This window comes from Ursus maritimus, unplaced genomic scaffold (assembly GCF_017311325.1).
Source record: "Ursus maritimus isolate PB19 unplaced genomic scaffold, ASM1731132v1 scaffold_26, whole genome shotgun sequence".
NCBI lineage: Eukaryota > Metazoa > Chordata > Mammalia > Carnivora > Ursidae > Ursus > Ursus maritimus.
The window spans coordinates 32630396-32656385 of NW_024425119.1; the positions used below are offsets into that span (position 1 = coordinate 32630396).

At 35.8% G+C, this 25990-nt stretch overlaps 1 protein-coding gene across 1 annotated transcript in view; it reads left to right on the forward strand.

The window, feature by feature from the left end:
- Positions 1–25990, forward strand: part of CNTN1 (contactin 1) — a 148177-nt gene that overhangs the window by 115463 nt on the left and 6724 nt on the right. The gene's annotated exons all lie outside the window — the stretch shown is intronic.

The window sequence follows — 25990 nt, forward strand, 5'->3', positions numbered from 1 at the left end:
TGGGCAACTTATATTACAGTTTATATGTCTAGAATGTTGACATACTTCCCCATTAGGCACATGGTTTGTGTTATGCCATGAGCTAATCCACAATTTCTTATAAAGCTTAAGTCTTCATATGAGAGATAATCTAGAAAATTATTAGACATGGTAACTTGCCTCTCCACTCCTCTCTGACCTGAACACTGTTACTGCTGTCTTAATACATTATTCCCTATCAGATGATTACAGCTCACATCTAGGCAAATGTAACACCACAAATGTTTCATCAGAAACATACTATCTCTAAGAAATTCCATATTATCTTTTAAGAATCTTTTGTTTTTATCTGTCAATGTGAGCTAAATTAAGAAAGTACAAATAGCTACAAAATATTTTCAGTATCAATTTTAATAAGCTAGTTTGCCTTATTACATATTCACTATTAATTTTAGAATTTAGATTACCATGGATCTGTGGTCATAACTAAATATCCACAAAGAAGCATGCAATTCATTAATTGTATGAATGTGCATATTTTGAGCTTTTAATTTTCTTTCTCATTTTAAACAGACAACAGATATCTTAGTCAAGTCAAGGAAGACTTTTAAGAGCATTTTAGAGGCCAGACTTCTTCCTAAGGACAAATCATAATCATTTGAAAACTTTAAGGTGGTAGGAGTAACATGAGCCAATGTTTGCACTTGAAAAATCACTTTGGTGATTGTGGAAAATATATATAGTAGGGAAGAAAGATGTAAGGAGATGAACTACAAGGTTATCATTATAGAATGATTAAAAGGTGATGATGGTCTGGACTGGAAAGAGGGCAGTGGTGAAGTCTAGGGTGGGTTCTAAAAGAACAAGGCATCTTTTCCATTTGATTTAAAGTTGCTATATATGCATTGTGTTGATTTTGTAGCTTCTAATAAATCTGTAATTTAGTCTGATGTTACCATAGATGATGTAATCTCATCATTTAACCTACTACTTTTGGTAAGTCCAAGTTATTAAGTTAGACTATATAACCAAAGCCACTGACTTAAACACTGATGAAAAACACATTTATGTTTTCACTTTGTCTTCTTCTTCCCAGTAGCAGGAGAGGAAGGGCTAGGAAGCCATTCTCTAGATACAACATTTAGATGTTAACTCCGATACTCTGAAGCTCCCTTCTCTAGTACCTAAGTAAGTGGTACAATATAAAAGGACCAAGAAGATAGTTGGGGTGGTTAGATTTAATTCATACATTATGAAATCAAAATGCTATATTGACATCATCATGTTTCCAGATACTTCCTCTGTAAGCATTTCAAAAACCGAAACTATTTTGAGCATCTAATCGTGTACAGTAACCCATATACAGAAGGAGAGGGTAGTATAAAAGGTGATCTTAGGATTACTTTATCCTGCCTTATTTAATGATAGGTTACTATATAATTTAGTGACCACCCAAATCTCTAACTTTGTAAATGTCCCATATTATTTGGGAAAAATAGCTTGCCATGAATAAATTATCTATCAACCTGAATATTTGGAATGGTATATACTCTCTGAGAGTTGAATGCCATTCTTATAAGTCCATCATCATAATTTTAAAAACATGTATTTGGGATTATGGCACAATCAAATATTATTTAGGAAATGCTACCTCTCCAACTATTTTGAAGTAGTCAAGTAGTTTGTTTTCCTTTGCTGTGTTTTGTGTGGGATCAATTTGAGAGTTCAAGTGAATGAATTCAGCCTATGTATTTCTAGGCTGACAGCTTACATTTATTTTATTTTTTTTTAAGATTTTATTTATTTATTTGATAGAGACAGCCAGTGAGAGAGGGAACACAAGCAGGAGGAGTGGGAGAGGGAGAAGCAGGCTTCCAGCAGAGGAGCCTGATGCGGGGCTCAATCCCAGGACTCCAGGATCACGCCCTAAGCCAAAGGCAGATGCTTAACGACAGAGTCACCCAGGCGCCCCTGACAGCTTACATTTAAAATGACCTCTAGGGGCACTTGGTTGGCTCAGTCAGTTAAGTATCCAACTCTTCATTTCAGCTCAGGTCATGATCTCAGGATTGTAAGATCGAACTCCAGTTTGGCCTCTCCTCTGGGCAGGGAGCCTGCTTAAGATTTTATTTCTGCCCCTCCCCACCCTCTCTGTCTCCCTTTCGAAAAATAAAAATAAATGAAATAAAATGACCTCTAAAATATATATTCCTTTCATTAACTTTAAATTATGACAATCCACTTAAAATCTTTTCCAACATTACAGCTCTACCAGCACTTCTAATTTTGTAACATTTTCATGGAGGAGAAATTATCTGAACAAAATAATGTTTTGTGCATCTCTGAACTTCACTTAAAGATAGCACCTCTGCATCTAAACTAACTTGAGTTTTCTTACATCTTCTTCAAGGTTTCTTTTAGCTATTAGTGAGTTAACATATCAGTCCCAACATATTATCTTCATTTATTTAGACTTGAAATAATTAGTTTGGGAAACTCCTCTGTAGAGTGCATTATAAGAATAGAAAGAAAAATTAAAAATAATCCTCCAAGATTTACTTACTACCAAAATAATTTTAGTTTTCGAAATACGATCTTAGTCTATGAAGTTGTACTTTAGTATTAGAATGTACAGATAATTAATTACAAATAGTAATTACAATAATCAGCAAGCCCTCCTGAAGCTTGCATTCTCGTGGATATCAGGAAAAATAAAGAACTAACATCAAATAGTAAAATCTCTTCATATGTAGGTTTAAGGATTATAAGGAAAAAAATAAGTGGCTACTGTAGAGAATAAAAGAAGTAGACTGATTTCAATAGGATGATCAGATCAAGCCTCTAAGTAGGCAATGTCTGGGCTGAAATTTAAAGGAAAGGAACTGGCCTTACCACAAAAGGAGGGATGACAGTCATAGGTACAGGGAGTGCAGGGAAGAGCCCACCATGTTCTAGGAGCTGAAGGAAGGCCAGCGTGACTAGTATATAGTGGTGCAGGGTGCATTGGAGACAACAGAGGGGGAAAAACCATGAAAGGCCTGGCCTTGATTACATCTCAGACTCATTTTGTACTAGTCTCCTCTCATTCCAGCTTTCTTCCTCACTCCATCCTTGAAGGCTTGCATCAGAAATCTGTACTTATTCTGTGGGAAAACATCAGCATTCTTTCAAGGATGAGTGATGCAACCTGATTGGGGATCATTTTTGGTGTAGTGTAGACAATACGTTGGTGTGGAACAAAGGGGAGTAGGTAAAAAGAGAGCAAGTCCGAGAGTCCATCAGAATAGACAGGTTCTCTTCCAGAAAGAATCAGTTTATGGGATAATTTAAGCTTTTTTACTGCTCTGAGATGCAAAGTAAATTACCAGACCTTTTTCAGGACAAATGACCAAAGAATGGATAGGGAGACATCGTATAGACTTCCGAGAGGAAAATGTACATTTTAGAACGTTTCTTATACAAATTATCAAAATATGTAAGATTTAGTAATAAAAAGATTGGAAAAGCAAAATAATAAAGTTGCTGGAGAAAAATGCCTAGATCATCTTGTTTGACTCCTTTCCAAGGGTTGGATTTCCCTGCAGGACTTTCATGGCGTATATTCTCTCAACCTCAGTTTAAATGCTCTCTGTGATGGGGAGCAAATTCACCATTGTACTAGTAGCCCTTAGATTTATCAATAGTCAATATATTACGGATCTCTGATCAATTCTGTAGTGATTGAACTAGTTTCCGATAAAATCTAGCTCATAGGATCAACCGATAGCTTTCTCTAAAGTTCTTCCTTTTCTCTTCTCCTTCAGTGAAAGATGATTGATCTTTCAGGAAAGATGAAATGTATCTGGATAGTTTAATCAAGTATTGAATTAAATTCTTAAAAGAGAAAACAAAACCTTTTATAAGAGTTGTTAGAGTGAATGTCTGCTGACTTGGAGAAAAACAAGAAATTGCAGTTGAAAGGAATCCCTGTTGGTGGTCCATCTGTCTGCAGCTCCCAAGTGGGGGAAGCACAAGAGAAGCCCTGAGGGCACTGGCACCCCCAGTACCTCAGACACCCTAGAGGCCCGGAGTCCTGCCTCCCACTGCAAGAACAGCAGTGGCTTCTGTGTTTCCATGCCCTTCCAATTCCCTACCCTGACTCTCAGTGGCAAGAGCATCTAGGAAATGTAGTTTTTTCACTGTTTTACCTCAGAGACAGACAGAAGAACAGAAAAAGCACAAGAAATGCTGCTGAAATTTCCAGAAGAGATGTAGCACACTTTCTCTAAAAATAACTAGTTTTAGATGATAATATCAAAACTAACAAGAAAACCCCAGCCAAACATGGATTTTTATGAAAAAGTTAAAGAAAATAAGTAAAATGGCTCTTCATTTCTAAATTGATTGCACGATATAGAAATTCATATTATTAGAAACACCATTAAAATTATAGGACAAGAAAACCTATAACTATTGAAGCTATATCACAAAAATATCTAAAAGGGAGATTTACCCAAGATACAGAAAATAATGATTAATACCGCTTGATCACCTATAATCACAGATAACAATGTGGCTACTATATTTAGTTACTCTCCACATTTTCTTTTTCAGGGTTATGACAACATCATAATGGACAACATTGCATAAAACCTTTTATTCAGAATATCCAATTTTTTAAGAAAAGTTTCCTAGAAATAAAATTACTGGATTAGAAGGCAGAACGTCTCAAAGGCTTGGCAAATATTTGATAATTGCCAAATTGCTATCCAAATAGCAATGCCCATATTTTATCATTAAAGAATTTTTACTAGCATTTTAGTATTCAAAAATTCTTTGTTAATTAAGCAAAAATACTATCTCATAATTTTTATTGTTTTTAGTTACTGTTGAGATGAGTATATTAATATATTTAATAGCTACTTATAGGGGCGCCTGGGTGGCTCAGTCGTTAAGCGTCTGCCTTCGGCTCAGGGCGTGATCCCGGCGTTCTGGGATAGAGCCCCACATCAGGCTCCTCCACTGGGAGTCTGCTTCTTCCTCTCCCACTCCCCCTGCTTGTGTTCCCTCTCTCGCTGGCTGTCTCTCTCTCTGTCAAATAAATAAATAAAATCTTTAAAAAAAAATAGCTACTTATATTTTCATTTCTTGAAGTTCTGTTTATGTTTTCTATGTTTAATATTAATAATTTTCTTTAACATTTTATGATCAATCTATAAAGCAAGGTTATTAACATTTCCATGCCATATTTGTAGTAAATATTTTTTCAAGTTTGCATTTGAATGTTATTGATGCTAGATCAATATGGTTCATTTTTATGCAAAATAATGAGTTCTCATTACAAAACACTTCAAATATTTATTGCACATAAACAAGCCATAGAATAATAGATACAATTTAAGTCCACTTACGAAGTCCAAAAGCAGCAAATAATGAGGCAATGTTTAAAGAGGTATATATATGACATGTAAAACTTCCCCAAAAGGAGAATGATTAACACAAAATTCAGTACAGTATTGCCTTGTGGGGGGCAGAAGGCAATCAGAAAGAGGTTCATAGGGGGGTGACAGTGTTATTTCTTTGCTTGGCTGCTAAGTATGTTGTTGTTGTTAAATTATAGTTTTTAAAGTACTAATTTAGGTAACTTATTTCAAAGTTGTAAAAGTTAAAAGGGGGTTGAAGAAGTTGAGGAGTAAGAAAGTTTACTGAAGTTGGCCTTTTACAGGTGTGCATTAGCTTGCTAAGGCTACCATACGAAGTGCCATAGACTGGGTGGTTTCAACAATAGACTTTACTTTCTCACAGTAGAAGTCTGAGATCAGGGCGCCTGGGTGGCTCAGTTGTTAAGCGTCTGCCTTCGGCTCAGGATGTGATCCTGGCGTTATGGGATCAAGCCCCACATCAGGCTCCTCTGCTGGGAGCCTGCTTCTTCCTCTCCCACTCCCCCTGCTTGTGTTCCCTCTCTCGCTGGCTGTCTCTCTCTCTGTCAAGTAAGTAAATAAAATCTTTAAAAAAAAGAAGTCTGAGATCAGGATGCCAGTAGGGTTGGCTTCTTCTGAGGCCTATTTCCTTGGATTATAGATGGCCGTCTTCTCCCTGTCTTCATGTGGTCTTCCTTCTGTGTGTGTTTTTGTCCTGATTGTTTCTTCTTATAAGTGCACCAGTCATATTGCATTAAAGCTGACCCTAATGACTTTATTTTAACTTAATTACCTCTTTAATGACTATCTCTAAATAGTCACATTCTGAAGTACTTAGGGTTAGGGCTTCCACATGGGAATTTTGAAGGGACAAAATTCAGCCTATAATAAAGTTATTGGTAATTTCAAGAGAAAAACTTCCATTAAAGAGTGTGGGTGGAGGTCTTATTTTTCTAAGCCAGCCTCTCAGAGCTTACTTTCTAAAGAGAGGAGGCAAGATCAATCAATCAATATGTAACAACAGATAGTGATAATATCTGGATAAGAAACTAAAGCAGAGGGAGTTAGGTAAGTACTGTTGGAAGACAGCGAAGGCTGTGTTTTCATTAGGAGGGGGAGGAATGGCTTGCTCTGATGGGATAACACTGAGAAAGAGAATCAAATGAAGTGAGTGAATGGTCCATGCAGTTATCTGGAGAACAAGTACTGCTGTTAGAACAATACAAAGCCCTATTCTAGGAGAATGTTTGGATGTTCAAGGAACAGCAAGGAGACCAGTGTTACTGGGGCTGGTGGGGGGAGAGTGGACACAATTAGGGTAGAGAAATAGATGGAACCTGAATCATCAGAAGGTTTACAGGTCCTGGTTAAAGACTTTGGATTTTACTCTAAGTATGATGAGAAGCCCAATATTGAAGCATTTTAAGATGGGAAATAGCATGATCAGATTTATATTTTACAAGTCTTATTTTATCTGTTCATTGGAAGGAAGTAGAAATCTCATGAATGGTGGGGGGAAAAATCTCTGTGAATTTCTAGAAACAGGGAGAGCGGTTAGAAGCCCAAAGGTGACAGTCCAAGCAGCAGAGATGAAGTCAGCTTTGACTAGTATGTTCACAGTTGAAGTGTGAGAAGTATAGCCGGATTTATTTGGAACAAGACCCAACAATATTTTCTGATGATTTGATAAGGGATGTGAAAGAAGACTTGGCAGAATTCAAAGAATTTAGATTAACCAACAGAATCATCTGCTGAAATGGCCAACAGAATCATCTACTTTAATGGAATCATCTACTAAATATAGATGACTGGAGAAAATAAGAAGGAGTTCAAATTTTGACGTGCTAGTTCATGCTATGTCCATTAGTCATCCAGGTGGAGATAGATTAAAAAAAGAAGAAGAAGAATCTAGCAAAAGTGAGAAACCAGCTGAGGTCAGATAACAAATTTGTCAGAGAACCAAGTGGCATAATTATGTAACTATCTGCAATTCATACCAGCCTGGATATAGAGATAACAGATGGTTGTTGATGTTGCCCAAAGTTGGCAGCTTGCATGGTTAATATAGGAGGAGATCAAGGGAAAAAGGATTCATTACTTCTAGTTAAAGAATAATTTAAATAGCTGAGCGGAGAGTTTGTATCTATTAAAATGTTTTCAGCTGTCAGTAACAAACCCCTCAACTCAAAATTGCTTAAGAAATAGGTGACCTTTAGGCCTTAGTGAAATCATCATCTCAAAAATTTCCTCCCACCCCCCTGCATCTCCACCTGAGATGTCTCAGAATCAAGTTCATTTAAGATTCATTTTCTCTGTGTTTATGACTGCAGCAGAGCTAGTAATCATTGCATGCAGACCTCATAATGTCCAAGGAGGAAAGGGTCTGTCTCTGTTCAAGCTCCATCTTAAAATGAAGGACCTTTACCAGAGACTCTCAGAAAATCTTTTCCATATTGTCTAGAACTGGGTTTCCTAAACTAGTAAAATGCCATTTCTACAGTTGTTCCAAGTGATCAAGATTTATCTCATGGGGCGCCTGGGTGGCTCAGTCGTTAAGCGTCTGCCTTTGGCTCAGGGCGTGATCCTGGAGTCCTGGGATCGAGCCCCGCATCGGGCTCCTCTGCTGGGAGCCTGCTTCTTCCTCTCCCACTCTCCCTGCTTGTGTTCCCCCTCTCTCTGGCTGTCTCTCTCTGTGTCAAATAAATAAATAAATAAATAAAAATCTTTAAAAAAGAAAAAAGATTTATCTCAGGTCTGGGGATGATAAAACGTTCTTTAGGGCGTGAACATTTGAGCAAAAACTGGAGAGTGTATTGGCAAGGAAATAGAAAAAGCTTTCTACTTAATATCAAAAGTTAAGTAACAAGGTGAATAATAAGGTAAATAAATAAAATAAATAAATGAGGATATAGGAAAATGAAGAAGAGGAAACTAGGTCAAAGAAAAGCTTCATAAAAGGACAGTAGAGGGATGAAAAGTTACAGGAAAGATACAAAGTTAGCTTCAAGAGAAGACAATTTAGGCAGGATTGTTTTTACTGAAGTAATAAGGAATGGTAATCAATGTGAATTTTGAGGATAAAACAAGAATTAATAATGTTGAACAAATCACCAACGATTATATTAAATTGAGAGAACTCTGATCCAAAGTCAGTAAACACAGTTTTATCATTAAACATATATATATGTATATATATATAACTACCACTTTAAAGAACATCTAAATGGGTAAATAGAAATGTTTAAAGAATAGTTTAAGTAATTACATCATAGGAAAATTGTAAATATTTTTGCTTTATTTTGTATTTTAGATTAGATACTCCACAATACCCAAATCTGTGAGACAACTCCTTCCCCTCAAAGGCTGCATTTGGTGATGTTTTCTAAATTTAGAATGTTATACTAGGAGGGTAGAATTTGGAAAGAATACTGCTAATGGAAACTAGCATGAAAAGGGACTCCTATAAAAGTAAGTGATCTCGAAGAGTTGAAAATTAAAGGAATTTATCATTTTTTCCTTTGAATTTTTATTTAAATTCTAGTTACTTAATATACAGTACAATATTGGCTTCAGGAGTAGAATTCAGTGATTCATCACTTACATACAGCACTCAGTGCTCATCATAACAAGTGCCCTCCTAATACCCATCACCCATCTAGCCCATCCCCCACCCAGACTCAACGATAGAGAACAAACTGAGGGTTGATGGGGGGAGGAATTTATCATTTTTGAGGAATGTAATTACACAGAAGAAGTTTCAGAAAATGAACCAACGGTCCTAAGAGAGATACCTTCATTCAAAGATGAGCTTTATTTTTCTGAATTTTGGGTGTGAACAAAATTCCAGTTTTACTAAACAGTAATCTATTTTTTCATCTTGTTTGCATAATTCCAAGCTTTGTGGAATATAAAGTTTCTACAAATTTTATGATGGGTCATAATATTTTGCATCAATAAATTGGTAATGAGAAAATGAATAATCTTGTGCAGTGACAGATCTCATATGTATAACTTTCATTAGTAGTAAGCTCAATTTTGCACGTTTATGAATGTTGATACATTAGTGGCATAAAAATTACATTAAGATATTTATTCTATCTACACACAAATGGAGTAGAAATATTCTATAGTCCTAAGGAAGGAATATTAGGATAGATGTACCTTCCCTCAAATCATGGGATATTGCTTTATATTTTCTCCTTAAATAAAAGCAACAAATAAGTGAATTAAAATAATTATATTATCTTTAATGATATACAGATCAACCATCAGAACACCATTTAAAAATTAATTTTCCTTTGGAACATTATAGGCTATGTTGAAATTTGTAACCCTTTCAGGAAAATATAAAGATAGTTGTTTGTGCTGAGAAAGAGAGTTAGTTGAGTTTTAAATTTTCGCACTGGATGTTTGATATTTGCCCACAGTAACACAAATTTTAAAACTATTTAGAAAAGAAATGAGTTAGTCATTATTAAAACTAAATTCCTGGAAATCTCTCACAAATAGAACTGGAAACCTTTAATGCTATAATAAGAAGGAATATAAAACACTTAAACTGGAAAGTGATATATCAACATATTAAAATGGTCCATTTGATACTACCTTAGGGACCAGCTTCAGTGATTTATGAAAGGAATGTTTAGGTCTCAAAGTACTTCCCAAAGTTAGGTAAAGCTAGAAGCCAGTCCCCTTGGTAGATTATTCACAGTATGAGAGCAGTGCAATGAAGCAAAAGACATTCCAGAGGCACTTTTTACAGTCACCTTCTGCAAAATGAACCAGACCAAGAGGAAATAAATCATTTAGAACATGTTCCAAAAGTATTAATTTCCTCCAGCAAGTTGTCTTTCTTCGATAACCTACTAGTCCAGGCCCTGTATAATTGACTCTCAGCTCTAAAGCAAATCACCAGCCTTAGTCACCCGGCCGAGGGAAGTAGGAGGAGTGTTACAGAGGACCGTCTTGAAGACCCTTAGCCCATAGGCAATGCTTCAAAGTTCAGATGTGTCCAAAACTTGTGAATTCTTTAGATATCAACATCTTTGTAGATAGATGATCCTTCCAATGCCGGCCTCTTCATTCCTCTTTCTTGATGATCTTGTCACCTGTTCATGATCACAGTCCAGGCGAGTTCACAGACTTGAATGTGAATTAGAACCTGAGTGGTCCCTGAAACTTGAATGAGAAAAAATAACATGGTAATTTTCATTAATTTCTAAATCAAATTCATTATTCCTTCAAATATGAATTTAAGCAATAAATCACTATCACCAATAGCATCCACAAATATTCTCATATATTTCAGCTGTAATAGTATCACTTCTTCAAAAATATGACATTAGACCTGATCTTAGTTCTTGTTTTAAATGTGCTAATAAGTACACTACTTTAATGTGTTAATAAACATATATTTGCTTCCTTGATATTTTTATAAATGTATTTCAATATACTTGGTTTTCCTTTAATTCTATATATCTTACGTATGTGAAAGCATTATTTGCAGCATTCTCAGAGATTTACAGTCTGCCAAAGTGTTTATGACACACAGAGAGGCTTAGAATCCTTGCAATTCTTGATATGACTAATAACGGCAAAAAAATAAAATTTTAATTTTAAGCATTTATTTTCTGACCACTAACTCTTATTTTTCTAGTTTATTCCTTGAGATCTCCTCCCAACACCACCATTTCTTCCACCCTCTCCCACCCGGACCTTCCATTCAACCTATTGCTTATTTATCCCTCATTCCACTCATGTCCTCAGTTCCCTCCCTAAAGAGCTCAGATTCCACAGCCCATAATTAAAACCACTTCCTTATCTATACTTAGCTGCATTCTCCCTTTATGCTCCTCACATTGCCAAACCCAAACTCTGACTAAGTACAGATTTCTGTTGTACTATGTGCATGAATGCAAGCAGAACTCTATGTGCTCCTGCCAAAATCTCTCTATGCATCCCCATCCCCAACATTTACCGACTCCCAAGCACTATTTGCCTGGAGACCGTCAGGTCTAATCATGCCCATAGGTCTCATTTATGGCACCAACCAAAAGAAGTCCAGGAATTCCTGATTAATACAGTGCTGGGTGCTCCATTTTCTGACTCCTTTTCTATCAATGCTTAACTCAAAAAACCTTCCCACTCTGCCCTCTGGAATTCATTGTCAATCATCAGCAAAGTCTCCTATAATGTCCATCTCTTCACTGAACGTTGTTTCCTTCCCCTTCTTTTTTTTTTAATTTTATTTATTTATTTAAGAGAGAGAGAAAGAGAGAGAGAGAAAGTGCACAAGTGGGGAGGAGGGGCAGAGGGAGAAGCAGGCTCCCCACTAAGCAGGAAGCCTGATGTGGAGCTCGATCCCAGGACCCTGGGATCATGACCCGAGCCAAAGGCAGATGCTTTACCGACTGAGCCACCCAGGTGCCCCTTTTTCCCCTTCTTAATTCATCTGAAACCTTGCTCTAATTGTTTCTCCTGCAGTTTGTTCAGACCCCCTGGATCCTGGGCCTGGTGGCAGGGTAGTTATCCTTCTTGCTTCTTGTTGCCTCCATAGTATTCTCCTTCTTTCTTGCCCAGAAAGCCCTGCTTAGAATCTTGTATCATCTGCTTCTCTCATTCATTTTCCCTTTTTAAAGTTTTCTACCAATCTTCTGGATCATTTCTAATCATTCCTTGAGAAGTTAAGAGCCCAGATGACTATCAGTGTCTCCATAACTACTTCTATCATACCTTTTGTTGATTTCAATACACATGTAGATGATCCTTACATTACCCTGTCCTCTCAGTTCCTTGAAATACTCTGCTCATGTATGTTGAACCTTCCTATGGTTCTACTCTAACCTTATTATTGCTGCTTTTATAATATCAAAGACTCTAGTCTCTGACCACCACCTATCTTCTCTTTCATTTTTTTAGTTCTCTGACTCCTAAAATTTTTTTGACCCACCGGAAACCATAAACCATTGGTCTTACCACTTTTTCTATGTTTCTCTCTTGATTTCTTCCATATCTAGCTTAAATCCCACAGCCATATATTTAATTACTTCTGTAGAACCTCCCGTTTTCTTTCCTTCTCTTACTTCATTATACTCGCTTGGCTATATCATGGATTAGGTCCAACTGTGATTATACATCTGTGTGTACACTCTCAAAGCTAAAGGTGGCTAGAGAAAAATAATCTTGTACAGTTTCAAGCTTTAAATGCTGAAAGCTCTCAAATACAAGTCTCTAATTTACTCAACTGCCTAATCACTAACCACTATTTCTACTTAGATATATAAAGTAAACCTTCCCCCTGGCCCATTATATTTCCTTTTCCTACATTTTTACCCATCTCAACAAAACATTTCCAATCATCCTTGAAGTCATCTTTTTTTCTCTTACATACAACATTCATTTCACCAAGAAATCCTATTGGTTTTACCTCTAAAATATATCTAAAAACCTCCAGGTCTGCTGCCACCCTCATGGTTCAGTGACCATGCTTTCTCTCCAGGATTATTGTATTAGACATCTCTGTTCTCTGCTTTTTGCTTAGCTGGCACCCTATAATTTATTCTCAACAGAATGACCACGGTGATTGTTTTCACATATGCCAGCTCTTACCTGTGCAAAAACTTACATTGACTAGTCTCTTAGAATGAGACTAGGTCATGTTCATATTTGTATTTTGTCTGATCTGTGTCAACCTTGGCCATTACTATTAACTCCCTAGCTCATGAAACATAAATCTATTTCTGTGAGATTCTTAATTGGTTCTCCGATACCTTGCAAAATTTGACTCCTCTAGTCAAGATGCCTATAATATTCTAATATATTTTTATTACTTATATGCATTGATTATTTAGCAAAGATATAGTCAGTTCTTTATATGTGGTATGGGATTTAATGTCTACCTTTTATATAAGTAGTAAGTAATGAATAAATTACCTCCCATTACTGTGGATAGTAAATGATAAATAGGTTCTTACTATTGCTGTGAGTGATGAATGAATACAACAAAATCTATTTTCTTATACCTTAGACTTTTGCTACCCAATTCTAAACAAAAACATGATTGGGAGAGACAATCCTCCATATCAGTGTTTTTCAAACTTTTTGCATTATTGCTATCTCTAATAAGCCCTTTCACACATTTTTTTTCTTAGAAACTCTTGCCACTCATGACATTTTAATACCACAGCTATACTGCATACCTGGTAGAGTAGTCCTTTGGAGATGCAAAAACCATGGTAATATCTCAGGTCTTTTCACCCCACAAGATCATTTTCATTTTTATAGGGGCCATATTGTCCCTGTGGAGAACGAATGCCCTATGGAGATGCCTCCTTCCATCCATTCCCAAGAGATGCTGTCATTTTATGAATTCATCAATCCAAAATTTTGGTAAACTGTGTTTTTTGAAGACATTGTTTTGCATCCTCATAGGATTACTTTTTATTGAATTGTTCCTTGGTATTTTGCTATTGGCTTACACTGAAGAACATTATAGAAAAAAACAACAAAAACAAAAAAACAATTTCACAAAATCTACTACCATATTATTCCATGATTGTAGAGGATATGTTTTGCTGTGCTAAACAGTGTCCTCTTTTTAGGGAACCATGATTAAAAATTTTCTCAGGTAAGGCTGAACCTAGAGAAGTGAGTTACCTGGGCCAGGCTAATAAATAAATATTTAATAAGATAATTTAATATTTAACATTAAATTAGTAATCTTGAAAATTTTTATACAGTATTTAGTGGAGAGGATGAGATCTAATTAGAGGAAAGATTTGAAAGAGGACTACTGTTGTCTAAATTCTAAAAAAAATTCATCTACTCAACATCACTCCCTGTCCCTGCCATACAAAACAGACACTCAAAAAGGAAAAATACATACTGTTAAATAATCCATTCTCTCTGTAGGCAACTTGGATATTACTTATTAGAGCATATTTATTAGAAGTCTTGTTCTATCCATACACACTCTAAATATCAATCTCTTCCTTCAATATAATACTGTCCATGAAAAGGACTTGGGGTGGGGGATGGAAGGAGAAAAACAACACCTCTGGTAAATATAGTTTCCTAATTTGTTGCATTTCCAGTACTGTGTTAGTATCCATGATGGATTGTTATCCCAGGTACCTGCCCACCTGAACTGTCCTTTAACCTGTGTCCATTCTCTGGTCTCAGGACCAGAAGTCAGAGAGCTTTTCTTGAGCACATTACCTTTTTTTTAATCTTTTGGATAACGAACTTAATGACTGATGTATTTCTCTGTTGCCTGGCCAAAGCTCAGGTATTTCTGACATACCGCTAGTAAAGTATATAGACCATTGTATATTTTAGTTAAAAATATGTGAATATATCTCATATTTTTTAAAAGATTTTATTTATTTATTTGAGAGAGATAGCGAGCAAGAGAGAGAGAGGGAGAGCAAGAAACAGACTCCCTGCCGAACGGGGAGCCCGACGATGCGGGGCTCATCCCAGGACTCTTGGATCATGACCTGAGCGGAAGGTGGATGCTTAACCGACTGAGCCACCCAGGCGCCCCTGAATATATCTTATCTTAATATATCTTGTAATTAAGTGTTTTTAAAATAGCGCCTTATAAATATTCATAACAGTAGTAGCATTAGTGCATGTTGTTGTTGCTATTTTGATATCATTATCTCTTAGTTTAATTTTTCCTAAACTTATTTTCTTTTTTCTCCATTTCCTTATTTTTCTTTTAGCATAATTTATGTATCTTTGTAAACTATCCAAACCTTTTTAGAATGAAGTAGCATTTTAAGTAAATATTTTTATTTTATTCTCAAAAAAACCTGACAAAGCATTTTGACTCAATATTTATTTTCTCTGTTAAACTAGGAAAAAAAGTTATCTGAATAAATATTGATATGTTAAAATGTCTCGAAAACTCAGATCATAAGTGATTAAGAGCATGTACTGATCTTCAAGAACTATAAAACACATGTATCAAATTTCTAACATATGCATTATGATTAAAATATAAGATAAAAAGAATTCTTTAAATATAGAAAGTCATAAAGACTATATTCTAAAATGTGTTAGCCAATAAAATCTAGAGAAAATGTTAAAAATGAAGGGAAATTGATACAATTAAAAAGTGCTTATGTATTTATATGATAATTTTCATGGCAATTGGAGAACTGGCACATATGATTCTAAGATTACAAAGAAATTGTAATCCAAGGAGAAACCTAAAACATAAGGCAAACCAATTTAATAGAGAAAGACTGGAAATAGGAAAAGTGGTACCACTAAATATGAAATATATAGCCATCATAATTCTTACATATATTCTTCCCAATACCTCAAGTAACATAGTAACATTATATATTCTGAGGTTTTGGAGAGAGCTTTGGTTTTTATAAATGAAAGGACATTCTTTCTTTTTATATAGTCATAAGTGGCTGTCTAAACCCCCAAACATATAAATATACTGTCATGGGTACCTGATACCCAACATGGATTTGATGTAGAGAATAAAGTCCTACACAGATAAAATTTATTTAGCTTCTATTTCTTTTGTTTTCACTGAATATATTTTTCTGCTGATAATGCAGAGTTGGTCTTTTAGAAGATTGCTCCTTTCTGGGAACACTGGTTATTTTGTAATTTTGTTCATTACCTTGCCTTTTGTAAGAATGATTTTAATGGTTGAAGACATCTTTTTTGCCATGTACAATTTTTTGTGTCTTTCCTAGGATTAAAAAACTGTCTTTACCAAACAAATTTTAACTGATCTTTAATAGCTTTAAACTAACTAAGGTATATTTAAAAATCATTTCAAAAATGATACTATCTCATATCTGTTGAGTTATCACTTTTGTAGAACTTTGGGTTCAGCTAAAGAAATAGGACAATAATTTAACTTACAATTTTCCCATTCTAATTTTTATCATTTTTTGTTCAGTTTTCAAATGAACATAATTTATCACTAAGGTAAGAGCCCCAATAACTCTATTGTCTTATTATTCTCTAATTTTTTAAGAGATATTTTCTATGCCAACCATTAATTATATTCAGAATTTTTTTAAAAAAATCAATATATTATGATCAAATAAAAGAAATAAAAAAGGAAATAATTCTATATTTGAATTTCATATGTTAATTCCCTCTCCTCAGAGTGGGAAAAGTTACATTGTTCTCTAAGAAAACAAAATACAAATGAAGATACTTTTTTATTATAGTGTGAGTATTTGAAATTATTTACTATTTTAAAATCTCTTTACTGTTCTTCCTGGAAGATTTATTTTACTGAAATTGAAGATTAAGAAAGTGAGTTATAGGGGCGCCTGGGTGGCTCAGTCATTAAGCGTCTGCCTTCGGCTCAGGGCGTGATCCCAGCGTTCTGGGATCGAGCCCCACGTCAGGCTCCTGTGCTAGAAGCCTGCTTCTTCCTCTCCCACTCCCCCTGCTTATGTTCCCTCTCTCGCTGGCTGTCTCTCTCTCTGTGTCAAATAAATAAATACAAAATCTTAAAAAAAAAAAGAAAGTGAGTTATAAATTATAATTGATAAAATAAGTAATAAATGCCAGGATTTACAGCATTTATATTAAAAGAAAAATAAAACATATGTATTACAGGCAATATTAAACTCAGAATTATTAGTATTTCCTAAGGGTATTTGATTATAAGCATTTTTCTATAAATTAAGTAAGAATTGCTGTTAAAATCTAGTATTTTAGATTATATATATTTTTAGAATATAGGATATATGAGACAAAGTTAGCTAGACAAAAGATGGAAAATCACTGTAAGGATATGATCAGAGACATTCTCTGCTTTGGCAAGGAAAGAAATGGTTATTCTCTCCTTACTTTATTTGAACAAACTTCCTGTCTTTATAATTAACCTATTGATATATATGCAATAGTACTTACAAAAGTGCTTAGCAGTTACTCGATTATTTTATTAAATCAGCAGCAGCTACTAATGAATGCTACAAGCTAGCACATGAATAATGTGCTTCCCACAGTATAATGTCTTCACATTATATTATTATCAATTACCATGTTATATTTAAATAACTCATTTTTTAGTTTCTAGATGTACTTAAGTGTATTTATACGATTTAGGGAGTATCAAATCATGGAATACTTTTTTGCAAATTTAATAAATTCCCATTTATATGTGTTAATTTAAAAATACTTGGTCTCTATTGTTGATTGAATTTTCTATACAGATATGCCGTATAGTCAGTGAACAGTATGTCTTTTATAGCTTGTCCTCAGCCATTTTTTATTAAATACATGCAACATCACAAGATTAGGCACGATTTCATGTAGCAAATGTTTCTGTTGTGGCTGTTTTCCCAAGTTAATAACTTCTCTGACATTTGAACAACTATGTTGGAAATATAGCCTAGCAGAATGTTTTTTTGATGAATCTTGTAATATCAATGAGAATTTTCCAGGCATAAAAGGGGGTTCCAGTCCAAGGAAACAAATGTTGACTCTGAGAACACATAAACATGGCATCCTCTTCAGTGCATTTTGGGATGTGACATTCAAAAAGGATGGTAAGGTAGAAATAGTTGCCATATAGGTTATATTCAGATGTGAAAAGGGGGCAGATTGAACTTGTGGGTTTTTTTTTTTTCACGTTTTACTTTTTCTTGTGTTTAAATTAGAGGTGATGAAGTCCTAAATTACTAAGGCAGAGACAGTAGAGAGAGTGAAGCAGAGAGATTCTAGAGTTGTACTGGAGATAGAATCAATTGTACTTGGTGACAAAGTCGATATATTGCAAATGAGGGTTAAAAGGTTTTACAAATGACTCTATGTTTTCTATTATGAGTAATAAATGCATGGCAACATAATTGACTCAGCTAAGTAATTCAGAAATTCAGAAGGATAGGCACATTTTATAAGAATAATGACAATGATGGAACAGAGAGAATATAGGGAGGGAGAAGTGGTTCTGTGACAAACTCTGAAGAACTCTAACATGGAAAAACCAGGTCAGGTAAACAAGAGGTAGGGTGCGGTCCAGGTAAGATGTACTATCTCAAAACAAATCATAAATCTCAAACTTACTTCTAGATTTTATAATGTTTGTCTCAATACCTAGAAAATTAATTATGAGTTATTTCAAACATATTAGTATATCATCAACCAATGTCTCAAAGTCCCTCTTTATAAAATACACTGTCAAGAGGCATAAAGACACAAGGTGTAAGTCTTAAGGGAAGAAAGACAGTAATAACTTGAAAAATTCTATAATGAAATGACTAGAAGAAAACTGGCACTACCAGTAGGAATACAGACAGATGTTGAAAGAATTTCAATTTCCACTCACTGTGTGGGAATTTGGCTTGTTCAGTATAAACAAAATGGTTTCTTAAAGAATTTCCCAGAATTCCTGGTGGTTAGAAAGGAGTAACTACTCTGCTGGTTTTTAAAATAAACTCCTTGCGGAAGTGATGAAAGCCAATCTTCTTTTTTTCCATTTTTTTGAATTTTAAGAATTTGAAAAGAACTTAAAATTTCAGAGTTTAGCATGTGAAGGTAAGACTGAGAGTGAGATTTCTGGAAAGAGAAAGAATTCTGAAAAATGTATAAACAAAATGAAAATTCTATGCAGGTACCATCCAAAGTGATTGGATTATTTTATATCTTCTGGATGAGAAGCTAAACAAGCACAAACTTAGAAAACTTTTAGAGTAATCAGTGGTGAGTTTCAGCCAGTAACTCCTTATACATTTCAGACTGTTGTTAAAACAGCTGAGAAATTGTTTCTCCTGTGGAAGTGCAAGAAGATTCGACTGGTTGTAATCATTATAATAGTTGAAGAGAGCCAATGAATTTGGACGGTTTCTTATAAGAGCTTGATGTGCATGTGGAAAACAGACAGGCACCAATTAGTCCTTGCTGATAGACAGATGACACTAAATCCTGCAGTGAGGCCCAAGGTCGGACAAATGAGTTCAGGTTCATATTAGGACAGAAAATCTTAAACACCAAAGTACTACCTCAAATAGGTGAGTCACTCATTTGTCATAGCCCCAAAGCAAAGATGAATCAAGAAAGATCAAATGAGACTTTGGTCACAGTTTTACACTGGGAAAGCTTCCAGGGTAGTCGTGTCTCTGAATCACCATGTGAAACCATTGGAGAACTAGGATCCTTGACTGTTTTTGATATGGAGCTGTTTAGATATTGGTAACAATTTCCAACTCTCAGCTCATTATGTTAGGGAGGTTGGATCACTGTACTCTCTAGCCACAGTAAGAGATATTCATGAAGTGTCCATGGGATAGGGAAAATAGCACTGGAGTTAGAATCAGGTTTCAGTTCAATACCCAATTTTACTTTTACTAGGTAGGCAAATCTGAGCCTTAGGTTCCTCATCTGTAGATGAGGATGATGATGCCTACTTCAACTGTGTATTATATGAATTAAGCAAAATAACATGTTACAAACTTCCCCAAACTGAATTGACACATAATAAATTATAAAAAATAAAAACAATCCTTTGAATGGATATTTGTTGTTGATACATGATGGGCCAGCTATCCAGAAAACTTAGGAATCAGGTCATGATCCTGCCACATGATAAGAGTAAGACTTTTGGGTTCCATTGTCTCACATAAAAACAAACACTGTGTCCCACCCTGACCTTGAACATGAGTATTATAATCAGCAGAAGCTCATTTACCCAGTTTATGTAAAGGAAGAACTGGGAAGAACTCAGTAGGCTTTATGGGAACACATATCTGCCTGCTTCCCTTAGTTTGGATTTCTTTTGATTGGATAAAATTATAAGTTTAAGGAAAATTGACTGTCATGGACCAGTAGGTTTTACTCTTACTCTTTATTGTCAATAAGCCAAAATGCTAGCTGGTCTTCCAAAAGCATACAGAGGCAAAGCTGTACAACAAGCAAGTGTGTCTGTGGGGGAGGTGCAAAGAACAGTCTTCCTTCCTCTGTAAATAAACCCAACAGCCCATGTTTCTATAGCTCTTGAAAATGTCTAAGAAATTTTAGTCACAGATATGCTCAAGGGGTTCCTCAAGCCTAGCACTAAAGGGGAACCATTAGCCTTGGCAGGGGTCACACACAAATTCTTAAACTTTCTGGCTCTACTTGCTGTCCTTTTAACTCAAAAGCTGATTGAGGAAAGGGAAGGTCAAGGCAGAGGAAGAGATAATTTAATATTTGTTTTGATGAGTATAGCAAAATAAAATAGGCATTTAAAGTCCCCAGTCTCAGGGCGCCTGGATGGTTCAGTTGGTAAAGCAGCTGAGTCTTGATTTCGGCTCCAGTCATGACTTTGGGGTCATGGGATCAGCCCAACATTGGACTCTGTACTCAGTGGGGAGTCAGCTTGAGATTCTCTAATCTCCGTCTCATTCTACCCTTCCCCTGCTCGCACCCTCTCTCTCTCTCAAATAAATAAATAAATAAATAAATAAATAAATAAATCTTTAAAAAAAAATAATACAGTCCCGAGTCTGTTTAACTTTAATCAAGGTTGAGGAAAACTGATTCTTGTGGTAGTTTAACACATTCCACAAAGCCAGGGCTACCCATGTAAGAATGTTCTAATAGTTATTTCCAAAGCCAAATGTAAAGATGATCTAAAAAGCTGACTCTGGTTGTGAATTAATCACAAATAAAAAATTTGAATGCTATTCGTTAACGGTTTTATAAAAGTCGAAAAAAAATAAACCCATGAAATCCATTATACACATGTTGCACATTTGATAGAATGGGACCCAAATACTGAGGTCTGGGTCTCCTCTGTCTCACCCCAGGCTCAGCATATTCTCATAAAAAATTCCTCAGGGGCACCTGGGTGGCTCATTCGGTTAAGGGACAGACTCTTAGTTTTGGCTCAGGTCATGATCTCAGGGTCGTGAGATCTAACCCACAACCAGCTCCATGCTCAGCACGGAGTCAGAGTCTGCTTGACGTTCTCTCTCTCCCTCTCCCTCTGCCCCTCCCCCTACTCTCTAACTAAATAAATTTAAAAATTCATGAAATAAGAATTGTTTTAATGAACAAATTATATTTCATATTTCAAATTTACAGTTATCAGATGACTTTTACTATACATTTTTAACATTGTTTTTTTCACTTAATTAGCACAAACACCCTGTTATGTATTACACTTCCTATTTTGCATTTATGGAAATGGAGACTCTGAGGGCTTAAGTACTTTGTGAGGGCAAATATATTCAAATATATTCAAATAGGGCACTGAGGGCAAATATACTCCAGTAGAACTCTTCCTAATGCGGAGTCTCATGCTCTGATGAAAACATCACCTTGCATTTCTAAAGAAGTAGGTAAGCTAATTTAAAAGATCCTCATAGTTATAGTCTCTTCTTGCCCCAAAATTATATCAAAATTAGGTTATTTGAACATATCTTTGTTGATCAATAGGCAGTTGGAAGTGACTCTTACATTTCCCAGCAAAGAATTGGTCATCGCTGTATTGGAAATGCGTGTTTCTTTCTCAAAGAGGAAGTGCATCCTGGCAATCTAGCATTCTGACCTGGAAAGGGCCAGAGTCAGCAGTAAAGAAAGAATACAACTGGCAGGATAAGCTGCCAGCAAACCATGTACCCCTGCCAAAAAAACAAAATATATATATATATTTTTTTTGTTTGTTTGTTTGTTTGTTTGGCATATGGGTTTAAAATTGTCAAACAAGTAGGAGCAGCAAGATTAGTGGGTTGCATGAGTTTGAAAAAAACCACCAAAGCCACTGTCACTTACATGATCAAACTCTTAATGTGTCTTTATAAACTAATATCAACTTTGTTTACTATAAATGAGGGTAAATATGTAAAATATGTTTGTAAATTTTATGGCTCAATGCTTAATATTCTTAAATATGTTATGGTTTGCTTAGAATCATAGACTCATGACCATACTAGGAACCTTATGACTTATAACATTGAACCCTATCATTTTCCAGAAGGAAAATCCACATCCCTGACAAGTAAAATAGCCAAAGATCACACCAGTCTCAGAGCCACATCTTGAGTCCAAATATTATTTTGCCTGAAGTTATACAACTAGCTATTGACAGAACTGGAAGTGGGCCTTAGGCTGTCTTTCTTCTTCTCCACATAGCTTAGTATTTTCCAATTATAGGGACATTAAGAAATAAAATTATCAAAAACAAAATAAGTAAGCTGATATACACGGACACCATAAAAAAAGTAGATATTAAAAGGAAAGAAAATGATGAAAAAATGTGGAAAAAGTCTGCTTCATTTTATTTTCTGATTTCTCTTTTGTTTTCTTTTCCAGAAATTCTTAAAACCAACTGGGGTAAATATCCATTACTTCATTTTGTCGAAGGCAGGTAGTTAATGCTTATAATAATTGATTTAAAATTCAAACATGTCTTGATATTTTCCTCCAGAGACCTATTTGAAGCAAGCCCAACTAACTACCTTTCTAAAAAGCCACCTCCTCTAATGTTAATAAGCACTAGACAATTTATAAAAATAATTTTGGTATATGGCCTAAAGGAAATTTTAACATTAACCTCACTGAATTGTAGGCATTTTATTACAAATGTTATGCCAGTTGCCAGGCAAGTAAAACTGTCCTGGTTTATAAGTTTTTCAGTTGTATAGCTCAGCTTTATTCTAGATTTTCATTATTGATAATGTTTAGACGAGATGAAGAATGGGATAGGAACCTCAGGGTGGTGGGTAAGGGAGTCATGAAAGAGGAAGAAGAAAAGATAGGGTGGAATTTATAGAAAGGTATCAGCAAAAACCAAAATTTTCATAAAATCCCAATGTTCAAGACAAATTTTAAAATAATTTGCTTTTGCCTCAATGGCTTCACATTGCTTAGGTGTTCAGTCCTGCAAGAAAATTGGATTGCTTAAATTTTGTTTTAATTATCTTTGTAAGAAAACTCGTCCAGACTTCAAGTTACATTTCCGTATCTCAAACTCAGAAACAGCTGTTCCTCCTTTAACCTTTGTTTTCACCCATATCTGCCACATGATTTAAGAAAAATAAGCATCATTTTCCAAACTAATTCAATAATCCAATGGAGAAACAGATATAATTAGTTTACTAAAGGGTATATAGTTAGTAAAAGATAGATGGAGAATTCCCAATTGGTTAGGCCAACCAAAAACAAAACTCTTCACCACTACTTAACCAGACTAAATCCTTATGATTGATTGAATTTGTAAAATGACAAACTCCTTCTAGGTCTTCCTGTACAAATAAATTAAGGTCAAAAATGGTGATCTTACATAGACCCAGCAATAGTGTTGTATTAAATTTCTTAGCTCATTCTTCATGTAGTTATCACTGTGGCTGGAATTCCAGATCTTAGAGTAAATATATCCATACATATCTGTGTACTCCACCCCGCCGGGGAAAAAAAAAAGTAGCTTCCAGGCTTACAGTGTCTAATGCTGCACCTATCCTGAGTGGCTTTAATGATTGCTCATAAAAATAGCTCCATTACTGTGACTAGATTACAGAAATAAATGGTCCTTAAGTCCTCAGTAGCTAAATAGATCACTTGCTTTTCTTATCTTGATTAGCCTCAAGCAATTAGAAAAATACGTAAAAGTTAAGGAAGGCAAGTTAGGTGAGCAATTGCCTGAAACATACTTTTCCCATTACCACAAAACACATTTTCCAAAGTCATGGACGAATGTTATTCTTGTGACATGTGTCTTGACAAAATCTTACATAGTCAACAAATTTAGGAGATAAGGATTATTCTATTTTGCTTTTGGTGACTCATTGTGCATTTGCACTTTTTGTTGGAGTGTATTCTCAGTTTTTCTCAGAACTCCTGCTTTACTTCTTTTTTTTTTTTAAGATTTTATTTATTTATTCAACAGAGATAGAGACAGCCAGCGAGAGAGGGAACACAAGCAGGGGGAGCGGGAGAGGAAGAAGCAGGCTCATAGCGGAGGAGCCTGATGTGGGGCTCGATCCCATAACGCCGGGATCACGCCCTGAGCCGAAGGCAGGCGCTTAACCGCTGTGCCACCCAGGCGCACCTCCTGCTTTACTTCTTGATCCCCATAGCTCTTTCACTGGGGAAAGTACTAATCCTCCCAAGATCAGAATGAACATTGACGTTTTCTAAGTCCCCTTGCCTCCCTGGCCACAGTGATTAGTTAAGGGATGGGAACCAGTTCCAAGCTCGTTCTATCACAGAAATCCACTAATTCAGCCATAGTAATTGGTCTGGGAGAGGGTGTATGACCCAGACTCTGCAAATCAGAATCTTTCCTTGAGAGTTTTCTCACTAGAGTTTGGGTGAAAAGATGTCATCTTATTTGCTCTTGAGAATATATGGCCGTGAGCTTGGAGCTCTTGTCTATCTTGAGATGTCTGTCTGAGAATTTGAGACAATATGCAAAGGAAGAAGAAATGAAAGTCAGAAACACGGAAGACACAGGGGTTCACATCTCTGGTTGTAATTGTTCCAAAGTCGTATGACATTGGCTCTTTAGTTGGGTTCCTGTTGCTTGAAACCAAAAATCCCAAATACAGTGCTACAGGGGAGATAACACTTGAGCTGGACCACGGCAGGAAAGTTCAACATGGCCAGTCTTGATAGCTGGAAGGACTTTCTAGGAATATTTGTGCTCTAGAAGAACATGTGTGTGATTGGGGAATAGTAAGTAGACATGTGTCTCAAATATAAGTTATATGCAGGAGACACCTGCTTTTTGTATTGTTTGCTTCGCTTTCCACTCATCTACTTTTCAAAAAATACAGTGCGAGATATCTATAGCAAGAAATAAACAGCATCAAATATAGTATGAATTACAACAATTTATAGAAGTTTTCTATTAGCCATGCATTTTCTGAAGTGCTTTACATAAGGCAGCCGTTTTCAAACTGTGATGAGCAGACCCCCACACGTTGTATGGAGTGACAGGCTTGGGGGATTACAGGTACCAGCATGAACATAGAGGAGATAAAGGCTGGTAGTCTCCTGCTCCAGAAGTGTACAAATAAATAAGGTCAGAAATGCTAATCATACCTAGACCCAACCATAGTGGTTTATTACATTTCTTAGCTCATTCTTCATGTAATTACCACTGCTGCTGAAATTTTCAATAAAGCATCCCTGTCCTTCCTACTTCAGTAATGAACTTCCACATATGATTGCTTCTAAAGAAAGGTTATGCTGCTAAAAAACACATAAGAACCATTGATAGGCATCTTCTCAATTCTCACAATAAAGCCTAAGACATATTATTATCCTCATTTTAGAGTTGAAGGAACTAAGGCTTAAGGGATTAAATAACATGCTCAAGATAACCTGGCCAGTAGAAGGCAGAGGCAGGATTTGGACTTTGCTGTTTTTGCTTGGCCCCAGAGGCCTTACTCTTACCTGCCACACACTCCTACTCCCAGTGTACCCTTACGGCCCTGACCGGGACAGTGACCTGCTTACCGAAGTTTGCCTCTTCATTCTGGGAAAACCTAAATGGCCTAAGACCAAGCACAAACCCAACAAAAGTGTGACAGGTAGTCAGACTACCTGTACTGGATGGGATGCAGCAAGAAACAAGCCGGAGCAGTCGTGGGGCACCGCTCCGGTGGCAAAGAGGAGCTTCTTGCATAAGGTTTGTGTTC